This window comes from Sphaeramia orbicularis, chromosome 10 (genome assembly GCF_902148855.1).
Source record: "Sphaeramia orbicularis chromosome 10, fSphaOr1.1, whole genome shotgun sequence".
NCBI classification, from domain to species: domain Eukaryota; kingdom Metazoa; phylum Chordata; class Actinopteri; order Kurtiformes; family Apogonidae; genus Sphaeramia; species Sphaeramia orbicularis.
In genome coordinates, this window is record NC_043966.1 from 23,210,416 (window position 1) to 23,229,259 (window position 18,844).

General features: G+C 39.2%; 1 protein-coding gene across 11 annotated transcripts in view; it reads left to right on the forward strand.

Moving 5' to 3' along the window:
- Positions 1–1,428: 1,428 nt before the first annotated feature.
- The window catches only part of zic6 (zic family member 6), a 95,093-nt gene continuing 77,677 nt past the window's right edge, over positions 1,429–18,844 (forward strand). For 3 of the 11 annotated variants that reach the window (XR_003936369.1, XR_003936370.1, XM_030144659.1), the window contains exons 1-2: positions 1,429–1,886; positions 11,168–11,226. The gene's annotated coding sequence lies outside the window, so the exon portion shown is untranslated. The remainder of the gene's footprint in view (positions 1,887–11,167; positions 11,227–18,844) is intronic. The other 8 variants (XR_003936363.1, XR_003936364.1, XR_003936361.1 and 5 more) reach the window with 5 other exon arrangements.

Genomic DNA, 18,844 nt, shown 5'->3' on the forward strand with positions numbered 1-18,844 from the left:
GTATCATAACTGGATATCTGCCGGTCTTACTCATATTGACAATCCTGTTTGTTTGAATCACCATGACATAAATATAACTAATCCATATGACAGAATCAAACACACCATCCTTATGTTTGTAGTATAATAAATGTGCACTTTTCTTTTGCAAATAATATTTGTTACAATAAATTAAAAAACTCCTTATAAAGTAAACAAAAGTCAAGTTATTCCCAGGAACAAAATGAATTTCATATAGCTGTGAGAACATAATGCTGGTGTTGACTGAATTTATGATAAATCTAAACTTCTTTGTGATTTTGTTTTTTGTAAAACTATTGCTACAAAATGATAGATGTCCAGAGAATCAGATGATGATTTTCAGAATAGATCAAAAGTCAAATAAATAAATAAGGAATCTGTTTCATGGCATAATAGTACATTGTGAATATAAAAGCACATAACAGGTTTTAAGATCTAAAGCGAGTGACAGTAAGTAGTTTTATGGCATTTTAAATTTGATTTAATCCACATCTGTGAATAAGTCAGTCATTGGCATAACTTGCCAATAAAAGGAGCACGCTGGCTTCAGACAGAATATTCACTCTTAAAATTTTGCAAGTTCAACATTGAACTCGCAAAGGCGGTTGTCTCAAGCGGCTGTCTGTCAGGCAGGACGATGGCAGCAGGGGTTGTTTTGTTGACACAGAGTGGACCTGGTTTCTGGAATGTTCTCAGCTGAGTGTTTAGGTCTCTGGTTTTCGGCATGAGGCTGGGGGCTCGTTGTGAGTTGGAGGCCTCACACTGTGCCTCTAAACTTCACTCAACCCCTTAAATTCCTCTTCCAGGACAGGAAATTGAAATATTGTGCAGTATTGGCATGCTGATGGTCATCTATCACAGAGGCCTGTGAGGGGATGAGGGTAAGAGGAGACCCTCTGTAGATCAGAGATGGGCTGCTGGGACTGGGTTCAAAGGTAAAGAGGACAGACCTGGATGGGGAAAGAGGATAGTGCTCTTGGCAGGAGATGACTTTCTCTGACCACCTTCCATCACCCATTCTGCAGCTCATCACAGTTTGCCTTTAACTATCTCTCATCACAAAGAGCAATCGGTCTTCATCAGGCATCCGTGGATGTGTGAAAGGACACAGACCTTTTGAAGTTGTTAGAAGTGTCTTGCAGCCTGATCACAGTCAGTCTAATAAATAATAATCCATACAGGCCACGAGTATATTTGGAAACAGCAGGGAGGACATAAACTTTTCAGATTCAAGGCTTTTATGACATTGTCTCTATTTGATACCAACAGGTGCTCCATAACTTTGTGCTACACAACCAGTTTCAGATGTGTGCACTTTGTCATACTCTTCAAAGTTGTCATCACATGTGTTTGTCCACACAGCCTAATGGATGATGCCGCCATTGTCGTTGCATAACCGTGGCCATAAATGCGCACAGCGACCAGGAAATGAAACTCTCCGGCGCATCACAGGGGGGTAGGATGATGTGGATGTGACTAGTTATATAAAAAATATAGGGCGCACTTGGACTAAACAGACTGGAGGATGTAGTCATTTTCAGGCTAATGCGCTTCTTGCCTGCGTATGGAGATGGAGCTCCTGCATGACCTCGTGAACTTCTCTTCCGCATGACCTCGAAAATTACCTCTGACGGCTCCCTGAACACCCCTCCACATCCCCGGACTCATTTGCACAAGCTATTACCCAAGCAGGAAGTGACATCAACGGTCCAAACTAAAAATATGTCGCAGGACGGGCTGTCTAGGATGTCCAGGACCGGTGTTTGTAAAGGAGGATGCCTCGCACCGGCTCCAGAAAGTGATGCTCACTGAAGGATGCAGGAGAGAGTCACACAGGCGAGACATACAGACGCACTGGAGGCTGAGTGAGTCGCCTGCTGACTGAGTGCTTTAATGCCGTCACTTTCATTCATGCAAGTTCAGATACGGTGCCATACTTTGCCCCTCTGACGCCGGTGACGCAGCGTATATCACAAGCGATAAGACCTGCTCTGTATGAATTAACGAATTGTGTCGGTGTTACTCTTATCAGTCGAGGGATGAGGTGTGAGGTGCGATGAAACCGAAAACACCTCTGTCTGTGGCAAGTGTGTGAAGGAAGGATGAAATCCGTGTGGGCTGGTCGGTGCGCTCTTGCGCATTTTGATACAAATCCATTGGACAGATTATTTAAATACTCAAACAAAATGGACCAGTTATTTTAAAAAAAATCGTTGTTCTAAACTTTACAAAGTAAGATGTGTATCAGAGTGCTTTAATGGGTTCTCCCAAGCCATGAACGGCGTCTATTTTTATGTGTCCAGTGCGTGCGTCGTCCTCACCAGGGAGGCTCTGACAGACCCTGCCGTGCGTCCAGACGGAGAGTGCTGCAGTCACGTGGTGTCTGCTATTATCCCTCACGTCAGGTACAGCCCTCTGCTGAGTACAGGCAAGACAGGAGTGTTTGTCCCATCATCCAACATGAGAAAAAAACATGTCTCTTGTACTCTTGTAAAAGTTTATTCACCTAGTTTGATAAGTTTATTAAATGAAACTGAAACAATTTACATCAGTCAATATTAAATATATGGAAAAGCTTATTTTAATTGTTAATAATCAGTTGTTTTTCATTCATCTGAAGGTAAAAACGTTTTGTTATTAGTGGAACAGAAAAAGAAATTAAAGTCAAGTAGCCTATACATTCATTGTTATTATGATATATGCATAAACCATAAGCACATACTGTACATGACAGTTTGTTTCCAATGGGACCACATCAAACAAATGTAGGAAAAAAACAAGAACAACAACAACATACAATAAATTTTATCTAGGCTATTGAATAAAACAGTAGCCTTCGTATTGAATATTGGTGTAAAACAGTAGTCTTCTAAGCATATATGGTAATTTAAAGTTGTACAATATGCGTTAAGGAACTCCGTGTGGACTACAGTGTCTTTCAGTTAATTATTTAATGAATTATTCACTAACATTAGTTTTGCTGTCACATGACAAAACACTTTCTGTCCAGGCATTTAGTGGACAGGAGGTTTAGATATGATTGCATCACTTCTCCTCATTTACAGTTTCCTACATTTGTATGCAGTCATAAATTACAGGTAACTAATAATACTTAATGTTAGGTTACATTTCAAGACGTTAACAGGTAATGCTAACTCCTGTCAAACACAGTGGCACTGCTAGCTAGAAAGCACATGTTTACGTTCTTATGATGGAATTTTTTAAACAATAATTTTAAGGTTCCTGCAGGGAATATAATACACTATATGGACAAAAATACTGGGAAAAGGCAAATTCAAGTGTTTCATTGCTAACAGTGGGCTAGGGTACAAGATAATAATGACAAATGTTACAATATAATTTTGTATAGTGATAAATACTATTGCAATAAACATTTTTATTTAATCTTTAGGGTTTATTTTTACTTTCTTTTCTCAACATTGATTTTTTTTTTTTCATTGTAATTGTTTTAAATGTTCTACTGATATTTTTCTGAAATATTACTACCTTTTTGACTAAATAATCATTTTAAAGCATAGATAAACATCTGGTTTCTTCAGTTCTCTCCCATAAAGAAAGAAAATGACTTTAAACAGTAAATGTTAATTTGACATTTATCATAATACATCTTTACAACTGACATGAATATTTTTATGATAATATTTCAGGCAAATAAAAAGTAATGTGAAGTTCTACAAGTGGTAGATGTGGTGTTTCTCAATATTTTTGTCCATGTATGCTTTCACAAATATTCCTCAGGTGTCAAAAAAGATGCTAGATTTTAAGGAAATTTTTAAACACAGTGTGCTAAGTAAACTTTGTGCATGTGAAAAATCTGAAAAACAGTTTTTCTACAACAAATACCCAACAAAAATAGGTTGATAGGAAACACTGGTGCACAACTGTTTCCCACTTGTCTCATCCACTGGTGAATTTTGTATTGTTATACCACTGTAAAGCTGAACATGTTGTGGTAAAGCACAAGACCATTGAGGCATTGAATTTGTTTAATGGGCTTTAAGTGATGACAACCAGCATTCAGTCTTCTGTAATGTGAAATAATGCATGACCCATACAGTAGTGCAGCTACTGTATACTGCGTGTTTGGCACGTGTGTGCAGCAGCCTATGGGATTACTGGTGTATATAACTCACACTGCTGTTGCCTGCCTGTCTGGAGTGATAGCTTCATTATTCATGGTTGCGTGTAGACAGCAGTACTTAATCTCTGGGTTGAATGGGGCAGCCTGTGACTCTGGAAGTGAACGCTTGTGCTCGGTCAGCCTTATCTGGACCTCCTTGAGGAATGGAGGGGCAACAGAAAGAGGGAGGACTGCTGATCTAGGCCTCAGGGTGGCAACAGCAGCTAAATGCCCCAGCCCATATTGGCATTTGGGGCCAGTTTGAGGGCAGTGGTAATTAGCCAGGCTGGACCCGGGAGCAGGGCCATATATTCTCTGTGGTGAAAGAGTCTGGGCAGGGGGTCTATTGGTACTCGACAGGTGCAGCAGGGGGAAGGCGTCAAGCATTTAGGGAATCGAAACCAGAGATGAGGCCAAACGGCGGCGTCTCCGGCTTCTGGGGTCAGATGCTCTCTTTCACCCCTGTAGGTTATATAGCACAGTGACAGGCTCTTCCTGCCCTCAGACTGTATCTGTGTGAGTGTATGTCCATTAGTGTGTGCTTCATGTTGAGCATGCACATGCATGTGTGTGTGAATAGTGTGGTTTAGGGGTGTGTGACACTGAGGTGAAAAGACCAGAGGGAGTTGTTTTGAGCTGCAGTAATCATCTGTCTAACTATATCTGGCTCACACTGGCACACAGAACACTGGAAACAGTTTTTGTTTAAACACCCATGTGTCCACTAGCATTATGCAACACTGTGTGAGGAGCTTTGATCACTCAGCTGTGACAGCACCAGTAAGAAAAACTTGCTATGATGTGTTTTGACATATTCTGAATGCCAAGAGTTGTGGCACTGAATCTGTGAAGTTGCATTTGAGAAATATTGTGACGTATTCTTTACTGTAGAGGGGACACATCCATTGTTCTACTTGCCATTAATAGGAAAAAAAAAGTCAGTGTTTGCCAACCATGTGATGTTTTTTGTCTTGTTTCCTGACTGTTCTGCTTGAACTCCATAATCCCGGTTACAGCCATTACAAATCCTGCTGTCTTGACTTGAGACCCCAGACAGGAGACAGGCTCTGCAACTTGGTTTCATTTAGCATTCCTCTGGGCTTTACGGGCAGGTGTTTAACATTACTGGCAGGATATTTATTGGCAACTTTAAAGGCAACTTTTTTGCTTACCTCTCAATTAGACAAACACACATACAACGTGTGTAGTGTAGTTGCAAGCACACACCGGTACCTTCACATAAAAAACAGGCAAAAGGATGCTCCATACATACAACAATGTGAGACTGCCAGTTTGGATGCTTAGTGGAGCATATTCTCACTTCTTTCTCCAACTCTGTCACACACTTTATGCCTTTTGAAGCACAGATCCACATCCCTAGAATCCTCCTCTGACCCGTGACCATCTCTATCTCTCTTTGCGCACCCCCCCTTCCCTCCTCATATTATGCCAGGTCAGTGTATGATGTCGGGTAGAAATAGGGATGGAGGCAGGAGGCGATGTGTGGCCTGTAATTACCGAAGCTTAGTAGGGCCAGTGGCTGTGATGTGCAATTCTCAAATCAAGGTGCAGCCCGAAGACTCAGCCGGCCGCACTGCTGCCCTCTGCTACTTGATTGCTGACAGCTGGGTGAGCCATGTCAAGTGGCAGGCTGGGAAATGTGAAATCCCAGATAAAGCACAGAGCCCTAAAAAGCCATGAAGCTCCAGTAATGAGGAAAGTGATGGGGTTTGGGGTTTGGGCATGCTTAGCAGGCAGGCAGCAGCCAACGGTAACTCTTTCTACCATCCCTTTCCCTTGTATGTGAGAAAGAGAGGGGGAGAGAGAGAAGAGGTGAAGGTGTTTGGATATTTGACTTTTCTAATCCTGGATTTAGAAGGATCCACCATACTTCAACAATGCAGAACTGGTTGGTAGGTCGGTACAGCTCTAAATATTCCCGACCTAAATCCTCACAGGTCAACCTCAAACATAAATCATAAACCTACAGTACATCCTGCCTGTGCTTCTCGTGTTTTCCCAGGACCACTTCCTTTGAAAATCGCGTTAAAACCCCAGTAATGTTCTCTGTTCAAGACCAACTGAATAATTCCTGATATTAATGGCGGCAGTCCGATTTAGAATGATTTTGAAGCCGTTGTAGCAGTTAAACGCATTCCTAGTTTTGTGGAGGCCATTATTCCTGTGTCTTAATCACCCCCTCGGCTTTTATAACCTTACCAAGCCTTAGTGTGTGGCTAGAGGGGAACCACATGTGGGCAGAGACTAGGAAATAATGGCACTGCCAGGCCCTTCTTATCTGCACTGTTCACCGTTACCCACACAACAGGTCCTGTTTAAATAGGCTTTGCTCTACATGGGGATAAAGTAGTTACATAAATGCATCATTAACAAAATGAATACAATTTGTTGCAGTTACTGAGGAAAGTATGAAATGAATTCACAAAATGTGTCATTATGAGGGGGTTAAATGCATTCTTTCCCACAAAATGCTTAGAAATTGACTATGTAGTAATTTTTTGTTTAGTTAATAGCTAGCATGCTTAACCCTTAAAAGCCTAGAGCTGTTTTTGTGGCAACTTTCAAATTTGTTCTGTTTACATTTAATCTTTCTGATATATATTAGTAGCTTTTATCATGTATTTTCTTATATTTATTTTCCTAATTTAATTGATTATGTAGATGTTCTTAAAAGTTCGGAGCAAATTAAAAGGTTATTGTATCAAAACAAAGAAAACTGAATAAAGTGTGACTTTTTCAGCTAAATATATCAGTAACTGAACATAAAAACAATCATCCCCAACCACTGTCATTTATCAAACTACATGGGTTTTACTGGTGAATCACTGTTGCAGAAGATGCCTCTAAATGTTCAAATGGTTCATATCTGATGACACTGAAAAGCTGAGAAACTGCATTTTACCTAAATTATTTAACTATTTTAACAGGATTAGTGGTTCAAACGATATTTTACATTTTAGGCCAGTAGATGCAGCTGGTCGCTGGTAGCTGTTGAGGTCTTTGAGGGTTAAGTAATGCAAAAACATATCAAAGCCATTTGATTAATCAAGGTTTTGCCTTCTGAAAATTGTGAAAAATGCCAGAATTGCAAAATGTAGATAATTCCACTAGGGACATCTCTTTCCTAACAAAAATTCAATATGCAACCTGGTTCCATCTTGTAATACATTATTAATGTAATTCTCCAGTTAGATATGACACATACAGGGTGGGGAAGCAAAATTTACAATATTTTGAGGCAGGGATTGAAAGACAGTGTATGACCAATTAGTTTATTGAAAGTCATGAGAATTTATTTGCCACAAGAAAATTTACATCATAGAAAATGTTTTTATTCTATGTGTCCTCCTTCTTTCTCAATAACTGGCTTCACACGCTTCCTGAAACTTGCGCACGTGTTCCTCAAATATTCGGGTGACAACTTCTCCCATTCTTCTTTAATAGTATCTTCCAGACTTTCTCGTAATAGTTTTGCTCCTAGTCATTCTCTTCTTTACATTATAAACAGTCTTTATGGACACTCCAACTATTTTTGAAATCTCCTTTGGTGTGACGAGTGCATTCAGCAAATCACACACTCTTTGACGTTTGCTTTCCTGATTACTCATATGGGCAAAAGTTTCTGAAAAGGTATGGATAATAGTGTTAGGTATGATTATGACATCAATATATGTTTGGTTTCAAAACAATTGGCATAGTGCCTGCTGAGAAAAAACAACTAAATGTTCATTGTAAATTTTGCTTCCCCACCCTGTACACATTTAACCATAAAGTTGCAATAAAATATTTTCACCTCTAAAAAAAATTTAAGGATCACATGACAATTGGAGACGAAATCTTGGATATTTTTCGAAAAAACTTATAACGATGGCACCTACCAAAAAATAATTTCTAGACTATACCGAGCTCTCCAGAATAGAAAGGGAGACCATACTTTGGACATTAAAACGAGGTGGGATGTGGAGGGTAATCTCACAATAATGGTGGATGAATGGGACAGAATCTGTAGACTGCAATGGTTGACAACAAGCTCCCCTTCCTGGAGGGAATACAGCTGGAAGAACTTGACTCGATTCTTTTGTGCCCCAGTACAGAAGGCTAAGTACTCTGATCAGACTGTTTGTTGGAGGTCCTGCGGAAGTACTATGGCCAACCACTTTTACATCCTCTGGGATTGTCCCTCTGGCTCCATTTTGAAGATGTGTCTATGGCCTCCTGGAGGCAGTTTTTAAGTTTAAAATTTGTTTTGACTTTAAGACCATGTACCTCAATGATTTAGAAGAACTCAAGTGTGCAAAGAGAGATGAATGCTTATTGAGATTACTCTTAGCAGCAAGTAAGAAGGCCCTGACCAGGAAATGGCTGAAAAGAGACATACCAAACCACTATAAATGACTGGATTGATGGAGTTTACAATATGTATGTTATGGAGAGAATCACATGTTTACTGAGATGTAAAATTGATATCTTTGCTGAAAATTAGTTAAAATGGCTCATTTATGTTTCAACTGTTCGGCCTGATTTTGTATAATAACAATGTGCCCCTACAGGGGACAAATCCTCAAACTTTACCGTAAAGAAGAAAATTAATATGGATATATGAGCATATTGATGTATGTGTGGTTTAAATGCTACTGGAATGCTGGATTCTCCCCCTGCTGTTTGTTCTATTATTGTTTGTATTTGTGTTATGTTTTTCTCAAAAACAATATAAGTAAGTAAGTAAGTAAATAAATAAATAAATATTTTTTTTCACCTCATGAAATGATTGTGATAATGTGATTTATTCTTGATAAAATGTAACTGGGATTACTGATGTTTAGAAATAGGAATAAAAAGAGGAGTGTTTCTGAAAACAAAATTATTCCATCTATAGCACAGATGTAGTTATAATAAAGATGGTGTTTTAATAATAATGTTTTTGTTTTGTGTTCAGTTCATGTAGCCAGAAAACAATCCATTAAAATTGAAAATTACCTTGGAAAAAAGGGTAAAAATGTTTTTTTTTTTGGCCAAGTAATTATTAGTACTCTGTAACCTATAACTTTTCAAAAATAACATTTCCAATATTGCTTCCAAAATATGTTTTTTTACATCAAAATGCAAGCCTTTGAAATGTCTTTGTAAAGCAACATCAGATTAATTGTATTTAATTGGGTGGATCTACCAAAAACACATGTATCTGTATGTCCATGCCTCAGAGAGGGGGACGGGGTGGACAGTAACGCATATAAAACCTTAGTCCCTCTCTCATTACCTGTATCTCAGCTTGTTGCAGTACAGACAATACTTATTAAGACTGTAAAGTGTTGTTTTGAAGCGATCCTCTGCTCCGCTCTGCTCTGCGTTGACAGTCTCTCTAATGCTGTTAGTCTGTAGCCTCCAGCTTGTAGTCGGCACCATGTGTTAAGTGGCTCATCCTTTAGTCAGATTTAACGGAAACACCTGAGTGCGCAGACACCAAATAGACACAGTTCACCGTGATGGGTGATATGTTGTCACATCAGACTTGAATTTCCCAGTCACAGTCATGCATGCAGTTTAGCAGGGTTAGAGAGTGGGGGTGCATAGAGAGTCATTGCTTGTTTATCCTGCTCCTGATGGCCCCCTGCTAGCAGCTACAGCAATTATCACCTTGGAGGAATGTGGGACCTTCGTGTTAAATTCTCTTTGACCCCCCTGTTGGAGGAGGTCAGGAGGTAGGCACTCTCACCAGGGGGGGGCATGGGGGGTAGGGGACATGCAGTTGGTGTTGGGTGCAGGGTGAGTATGTATGTTTATGTATGTGTGTGTGGTGGCACTGGGAGGTTTGGTGGATCTCCAACATCAGTCCTGCAGACCCCCAACATAGTAAACATGATTTGCATGTTGTGTTTACAATGTAAATGAGTTTCTAAAGGTTTTAATTTAATTTGAAGCACCAAAGGCGGTCTAGGAGTATACATGAGATTCAGGTGTTTTGCATGATATACAAAGGCATATATGATACTACAGAGATGTATAGTATTTGCTATAGCTTTAGTTCATTATGTAAACCAAACACTCTTAAATGTACGCAAGAATGCTGCAGCCCAGTTTGAGTTTTTTCTGTAGCTCATCCAAACTTTTAATCACAACTTTGATCAACATGATACTAATTATTTGAAGATGCTTCCTGTTTATAATATGCATATCTTTCACACATTATGATTCCTTACCAATATGTTGAGATGAAAGACTAATTTTGATCAAAAATAAAAAATTTAGATTACTTTGCTTTGTTTCATTCGATGTGATTCCTTTTTCAATATAAATATTTAATCAAAAACATTTTCTGGCAGTTTCAACATTTAATACACAACAGAAAACAACAACTTTTTATTTGTTTATCAAGTAATAAATTACTTCTCAAGGCCCACGCTTTGGGGTTTGCTGATGTTAACAAAAAAACAACAAAACATAGGTGTTTGGTGCCCCAGTGTTTAACAGCTACAGTTGGCTCACTATTACATCTAAGACAGCTTAATAAATTAGCCCAACCACTGGCACACTTTGAAGACCCCAGCATTTGTGAATGTAATGTGTTTGTTTGTTTCAAGCTGTTTTTAGTACACAAGTGTAATTCACAACTTTACAAATCAATGTAAATGCTGTTAATGTGCATGTGTGCAAGTGAGAGAGTAGGCGAAAAAGAGAGAGTGGAGTGGGTTTATGTTTAAGAGATGTATTGTGTCTGAAGCTCTGCACTCTAGAGGAGAATTAGATTGGACTATATGACACGTTGGATATATGCATATACTCAGGCATGCTTGTCATTTTTTTCTTCCTTGACCTCTCTATGCCCCATATCAAATATTTTCCTGAGTGTGAAAAAGTGTTTTGGAAATAGTATCGTATGTGCTGTTGGGAGTGAAGGTACCATGGAAATTGATTGTGTATGGAATCACTATTTTCTGACCATGATTGATGTTCTGAGCTTATGCATTTTTATCTTCTCTTTTACAGACTCTCTATCACGGATGTCTGTGTAACGTGGTGCTGTGTGCTATCCACTTATGGTTGAGGTAAGAAACCAAAATCACAGGCCTGTCTGTTGCTGTATTTTCTGTAGATGGAAGTGTTGACATAATATACTGTTACAGTTTCTTGTGTGATGTATACCTGGAGGTATAGTTTTGTGCTGTGGTTGTGTGAGTCCGTCGGGGATGTAACTGTGTCTGTGAAATGTGTCGTTGATTTTAAAGCCTGGCTACTTCCAGACCTGCAACTGTGCTCTGTCCTGAGTCGTCTGCATTAAGCTGTGCATGTATTAACTCCTCCTTGAAAGCAGCCACCCCTGAAATGAGAAGGTCCTTACACGTTTTGACAAACCAAAGTATCCCTGCAGTGTCATCAGATCACCTCGCCACTTCGAATTAGCGGTCATCTTGGGCTTTTTTTTTTTTTTTGCCACCATACTGCCTTGACAGAAGGGCTGCAGAAGGCTAGCCCAGTGGCTTAGCCCTGTCCCAGTGGTCCAACACTCTCATCATTTATTCATCCGCACACAAGCAGACAAAACAATACACGCCCATCCTGTACCAGGGTGAACAGCTGCCAGCTAGCAGAGAGTACAGCAAACTTAGGGTGGGGTAAGGTGAAAAAGGGAGGAACCAGCTCAGCTGTCTCTCATACTACGATCAGCACATCATGTGCACCTTCCAGCCAGGAGTTGAACTTCTTCAGCGTTGTCATGGCGACATAATTTACTCCTCCAGAGGGGCTGTTCTTCTCTATTTCAGATTGCACTGTAATGTTGGTGATGGTTTGAAGGGAAGGGGGGGGGGGGCACTCTTGACTGTACTCCGATAAGAAATTCTTTGAGCGGAGAATGTGCTATGATGTGCTGAACTTGAGAAAGCCTTTTGATCTTGGTTTGTATGCTAATGAATCAGGTCTTATGTGTGCATTGTAAAGCAATTCTTTGCCTTTGTTTATTTAGATGGTTTTATGAAGAACGTTTATCCTTCAGACATTATTATGTCATTTGCATTACCCTCATTCCAAAGATAATTGCAGTGGTTGTAGGGTTTCTTTTATTTGCTTGTGTTCTGTGTGCAAGGACAGACACAGCCAAACTCCTAACTGTGGCTTTTTGTCTGTCTGAGAGGCTGACTGTAAGCCCCCTCACTTTGCAGACCTGTGTCTCCTGCAGCACACTCATTGCTGCAGCACTCATCCACAAGCAACACACTCATTCACACGCGCTTTCGCATGACTACACAAATGCACAAACAGGACCTTAGCCTTGACAGGCTCACGCACACAAAACACCCTCGCTTACTCACTCAGGAATTATCGTGGTAGTAAAACTAGAAAGGGCTAGTGTGGGAGACAATGAGAGAGCAAGTGGAACTAAGGCTGGGGAAGCAGAGGGAGGGAAAAAGAGAATGATTGTCCCAACAGAAGTATTTTATCCCCAAGCGCTTTTTAAACACTGCCATGTCCATGACCCAGTCATGAGGACAAGCTATTGTTCTCTCCTGTAGTGGCTGCGCCAAACCCTTTGTAAGAAAGAAAAGTTAAAGTAGTTGCTGATTTAAAGTAGAGAGTGACAAAATCTATTCCACTTTTTTTTTTTTTGTTTTAGGCAAGAAAAATTGGACGTTTGCTAGTAAAAACATATTTTTGTAATCCTGCAGTGTCACTGTTTTGGCTGTTGGGTACTGGTTAAGGGCTGTAAGGCTCAGAAGCTTACTCATGTTGTTCCTTGAAAGATGTGACAGACATGTTCTGGTGCATGTTTTTTCTGCTTCTCTCACTTTTTTCTTTCTGTCTGTTCTTCCCTACTCTGGCTGTGTGTTTGTGTGAGTGTTCTCTCTGGTCCGCTGCTTTGGCACAAAAAGGAAGACCAGGCCGCCCCAGTCTTTGTTTTGCTTCTTGTAGGAAACTAGCAGCAAATTGTGGCTCAATGAGGCGTTGCTGTTTTGTATGGTCTGATAAAGTGCAAACGAAACCGTCTGGGCTGCACTGGCCTGCTGCAGTGTTTTCCATTGTAGAGCAGCCTATGAATGTAGGTCTGCGTGATGCTTGGTTAGTGTTGAACATTAGGTGATGGGGCATTGGGTGGGGGTAATGCTGTGTGTAGGGACTATTCATACAGTTTTAAAATGTCACCTAGTGCTTTGCTTGAGACTGGTGGAGACTTTTCTGTCTTGCTTGCTTTCAAAGGTTTCAAAATCCCAATATTTTAGAGTTCTCAAGATAGTGCCAACATGACACACTTGTCAAAGTGATCAGAGCAGGGCATATGTGTGTGGGTGTATTGATGTGCTTGCGGGAAATATCCCAGTTTTCACTTCAATGCATTCATCCAACACCTGCAGCAACTACTTAACGCTGGAAATGAAAGGGATGACTCACAAAATATGCAATAATTTAATGAAGATGTAGCACTTCTATAGTTAAGGTATTCTATGGTGGAAGCTTGAAACTACTCTAACGAGATCTTATGGTTTATTGCATCAATGATTGAAACATTCTTGAGCAAAGTAATATGAAAATATTATTAAATAATCTTGGTTTTTTTGAAAAATAGCACAGTTGCTTACTTGTACTTAGCTTATAGTACTGTTCTATTTTTACATTTACTTCAGAAAAATAGTCTGACACAAAAGTAGATTATTCTGGAGTTGAAAACACAATAGAAATGCATGTACAGAAATAGGCTATATGTATATATTATAGATCAGTTTTTCCTCTGCAGTCATTTGGCAATGGTGCACTACTGCAGCAAGAAAATGACTACTACTGGAAATATATGCATAAACGTTGTAATTAAGCTTTAATGTTATCTATAAGTAGACTAAGTGTAGTACACATGCTTTAGAAACAGCAATTATGGCATAGTAATTAAAAGGATTTTTAACCCTATATAACCTCAACTTTGAACACAACTAACAGAAAACAGATATGACAGAAAATTTGAATTATCGCACAAAACACCACAGCTATATTTAGATTACAAATTATTTTAAAGGAATGAAGACTTTGCACACAACTTTACCGGAGTTGTTTTCGATGTATACTTGCATACTAACATACTCACTACTAATACACACAGGGAACAAAATGCTGTGAAGATCCACAGATCAAGTTCATTGAGTCAAGCAAAACAAACACATGGTTTGGGAGATAGACAAAAAAGGAGGTCCTTGGGTGTGCCATGGCCCTTGTCTAAAGCGGTTATGGGGCCCACATGGGCGTTCTGCTCTCCAGAGGCTGTTGGGGTAATTATCTGTCAGGGTGCACGTGCAGGAGTGTGTGTCAGAGCAAGTGTGTTTCTGCGCTCATGTTTGTGACGTGCACATGCGATTGTAGCAGTGGATGCTTCCAAGCTTCCAGTCCTGCATCCTGGTGGTGCTTTGGCCCCAAATAGGATCAGATGCATATTCAGTCAGCCCTATATATTTCGTCACGCTTCTGTGATCTATATGTGACCATACATACTGAGGCATGCACACACATCCTGTACACCCACTTTTCTGACACCCCTTAGTTGAAGGGGTCTGAGATCGGCTGGGGGAAGAGGGAGAGGAGCCATCTTTGACATGGGGTATGGGGCCCGACAGCACAAAGACCCATTTCCTGCTCCTCCAAGTGGAAAATGGCAGGACAGAAAGCGGAGGAGGGGAATAAAGGCAAAAAAAAGTGGAGGAAAAAAGAAGAGGGAGCAACAATTAGTATGAACAGTTAATCACACTGATTTAATTGACATGTAAAGTATGATTTTATCTTAGAAGTTGATGGACAGAATGACAATAGATCAGTCGATTACTTGTGGGAACCAATGACTCAAAATGACCAAGCAGTGAGGCCAAGGTCTTTGCTAGAATTAGGCCTGAAACCAAAACTGGATCTGTCATATGGACATCTTTGGTCTTGAGTCATGATTCTCCCTTCTGACTCATGATTACATTATTTTTTTTGTTTTGTTTTGTTTTTTTTAAATCAACCTTTAATGAGTTCCATAATGATCATAACTGATTTAATTGAACCCAGGTTTTTTTCCTTGCCTTTGCACATTGGGTTAAAAAAAAATAACATCTGTGAACAAAATTGTGGCTCAAAACTTGATCTGAACCAAACTGTGGATGTGGATAATGACTAAGTCCCTAGTTAAAAGCAGGTAGCAGTGATTTTGAATGGGAATGATCATCACAAGGAGATTATGACCCATTATATGTTTGACCTACCAGGATAAGCAGCTCTGTATGCCCTTAGACACAAACACACAGATAAAAACACCATTGTTGTTTATGCGTTTGCCCTGGTTTTCCATTCCAAGAAAAGCTTGAAAGAGTAAACACCTATTTTTACATCACAGTAAGCCATCCCCTAATAATTTCAATGAGTTAGAAGAAAAAAACAGATAAGAAGGTGGTCTGGTTAAAAAAAAAAAAAAACAAAACAAAAAAAACAAGAAAAAAACGTCTGTCCATTCATGCCTTTCTAAAAATCAATAAGCTATTTAAGGTCATCAGAAAGCAGCATTACCGTTGTCTGGCTTCTACCGACTCTCACCGCTGTCTCAAGAGATGACATGGAAAGGTCTTGTCTCTCGCCTCATTTATTCAGTTACAACGAATAAAGAAAATCTGTCAGATTGGAATTTAGATGTAGAGTTTGTTAAAATGATTAAATTTGATCACATTTTGACAGTTTATAGTTTATTAGTGACAGAGCTCTGGGACTTGGAATAACACAACTGGATGGTACAGATATCCCAGAATGATTAGGTGTATGGAAACCCTGACTCTAATCTCATTTCAGTCATAATTATAACAGACATAATCTATATCTCTTACCACACTTGATTGCATCTTTATCAACTTCACTGTGAGTTTTTACAATCAGAATCATGTTTATTGCCATGTAAGTAAACAGGGTTCATATACTGTTACCCTGACATGTTACTCTTGTATGTTAACATAGATAAACAGCAAGCCAAACTTGTTTTTTTTTTCATGAGCCAGGAATGCTGAGCACCTTTCTTGCTGCTTTATTATAGTCCTCATATGTTTCCATTATGTGGTACTGACTCAACTCGACTCGACTCGGCCTTTTTGCATTTCCATTACACAAAAGAACCTGGAATCTAGTACCCAGTGTTACTTTTTTAGTACGTGCTCGGCCAAGGTCCAAAATGGGCGAAGAAATGCTAAAATGTGATGTGTAAACACTACAGACCACTGATTGGTCAGAGAGCTCTCTCTATGTCATCAATGTGCAGCACGCCATTTAAAAAAAAAAAAAAAAACAGATTTGGAAGTTTACAGTAAATATACCAGTAGGCTAATCCACGATGACAGCCCACAAAACACCATGGTTGGGTGAGGAGGTTCAGACATTTCTGTCCTTGGTGGCTGATGAAAAGATTCAGCGTGGGCTTGACGGGGCAGCACACAACGAGCGAATTTATCAGCAACTCTCTGAGCAGAAGTCATGGAAGTTATGCGCAGCGTCACTATGACGCCCATGTACTCTAAAGTCAGTAGTGTCCTGTAATGGAAATGGTCTCCAGGAATAGTACCTGGTACCCGAGACAAATTGAGTCGAGTCGAGCAGGTTCCATGTAGTGGAAACACGGCAATAGATGGCTTACAACATAATTGTGGCGTGAAACTTTAAAATAAAAAACAGAGAAACAAAGTGTACATCAGTTTCATGTTGGGAATAACTGTTTAGCAGAATGCTTTGGCTAAACAACGATAATTAGTGATCTTTTCCTATGCAAATTAGCGCATTAACACAAGTGAATAGCGTTTGTCAAGTGACGCATGCATAGAAGCATGTATCTGTTAGCCATCTTTTACGAGTCGCTACAGCAACGTTGCTAGGACAAATCATATCCTCCACCGCTCAGTTTCTCCCAGATTTAGATCACATTGTTTGTCAACTGAGTGGGCTTTCAGCTGATAAAGACACCGAAAGTAGGCATATAAATTGACTCTCAAATCACTTCTGATCACTAGAAAGATACTCCTTGAAGCTAAAGTCTCTATATTTTTACATAAGGTAAAGTCTCTGTACTTTAACATAATTTGACTCATACAACAGTGATTTGTCCTAGCGAGGTTGCTGTAGCTAGTCTTTAAAGATAGCGACAGAGATAAATGCTTCTATGTATGCTCGACTCACATAGTCCCGAGACTCAAATTATCCTCCTACAGCATTATTAACATGCTAATACACAGTGCTAATACATGGCTACATTACACACTTAAGCTAGCAAGTTACATAGGAATGGATGACAAGCTAGCAACACATGTGCAGAAAGCGATCTCTTAAAGAGTTTATTAGACTTACAAGAGTCACCAAATATTATTGCTTTAGCTTCTAAACACACATTAAACTTACAGCCATTGCTTTCGGAGGTATAGGTAAGATGTAAGACACAGGAACAGCTTGGACATACTGTAAGTGTGACTTACGGGAAACACATTTTTTACCAAATGAGCTTGTGCTACCCAAGATGCATTGCAACTACTAACTACACTTTCAAAATAAGATGCAGGTAAACCATTACTGACTGTAATAACTGTTTTTAGCTTGTATTTATAACATGAATTATGGAGATGAATTACCACTTATCTATTACTAAATTATTATGGAACATTTAACCTTTTTTTTTTTTTTAACCAAACAGATATTACATTCTACTTGAGGACAGAACAGTTCACATTACTAGGATTTTGCTTCAGTGGTTTGGTGCATACATGGAACATGGAGAAGGTAAAAATAAAGTAAAATAAGATAAACAAGTAAGCTAGAGTTATAAGGGACTGTCAAATTTTGCAAAACATACAATGAGGACAAAAGCAATGGGTTTGACTGCGGTGTAATGGTACCGGTTATGGTTCTTTTATAGCGAATAGTGAATATTAGCATGCTAACATCAATTGTGGTGATGAAAATAAATGTTAAAGATGTTTGTTTGAACAATTTGGCTCTGATAGCATCTGGAAGAGGTGGAAAATACCAACTTCTATTGACACCACAATCACCAGAACACAAACTGTGCAATCAGTAGATGAGACGGAGCAGACAAAGCAGCTCATTCTATGAGATATATAAATCTTCACTCATTTTCCAGGAAATACCTCATAGCAAAGCATTTCATTTACAATAAGGATTGATCTGTTTCTTGGTAAATAAAAATACTTTAATATACTGAAGAAATATCAGTAGACTACATACGTGAGATTAGACTTAAGCAGAATGAGCCATTGTATCTGCAGCCAACCATGCAATATTCACACAAGTGTTGTTTACTATTGAATGGTGTTTGCAACTAAGTGCAAAACCTTATAGCAGAAATGCTCTCTAAGACATAGTTAACATTGATCATGATCTTTTTATGAATTTGTACTTTTTTGTCTGAGATGCAACTCAAAATTGAAAATTAAACAAACCACAAGGTACACATAAAAAGTCCAGTTTGTCATGGTTCTGGTCTTTTAATACTTAAAAAAAAAAAAAATTAAAAATGAGTGCATGATTTCCTTACTAAAATGCAATTTATTGTTAAACATGGTTTAAAACAACACACAGTCAACCAGAATATTATTATTGTTATCAAACATACTTCACCAGCTCCTGTCCTTTATCATTTCTAATACTGACATTGCACAAGTGGAGATT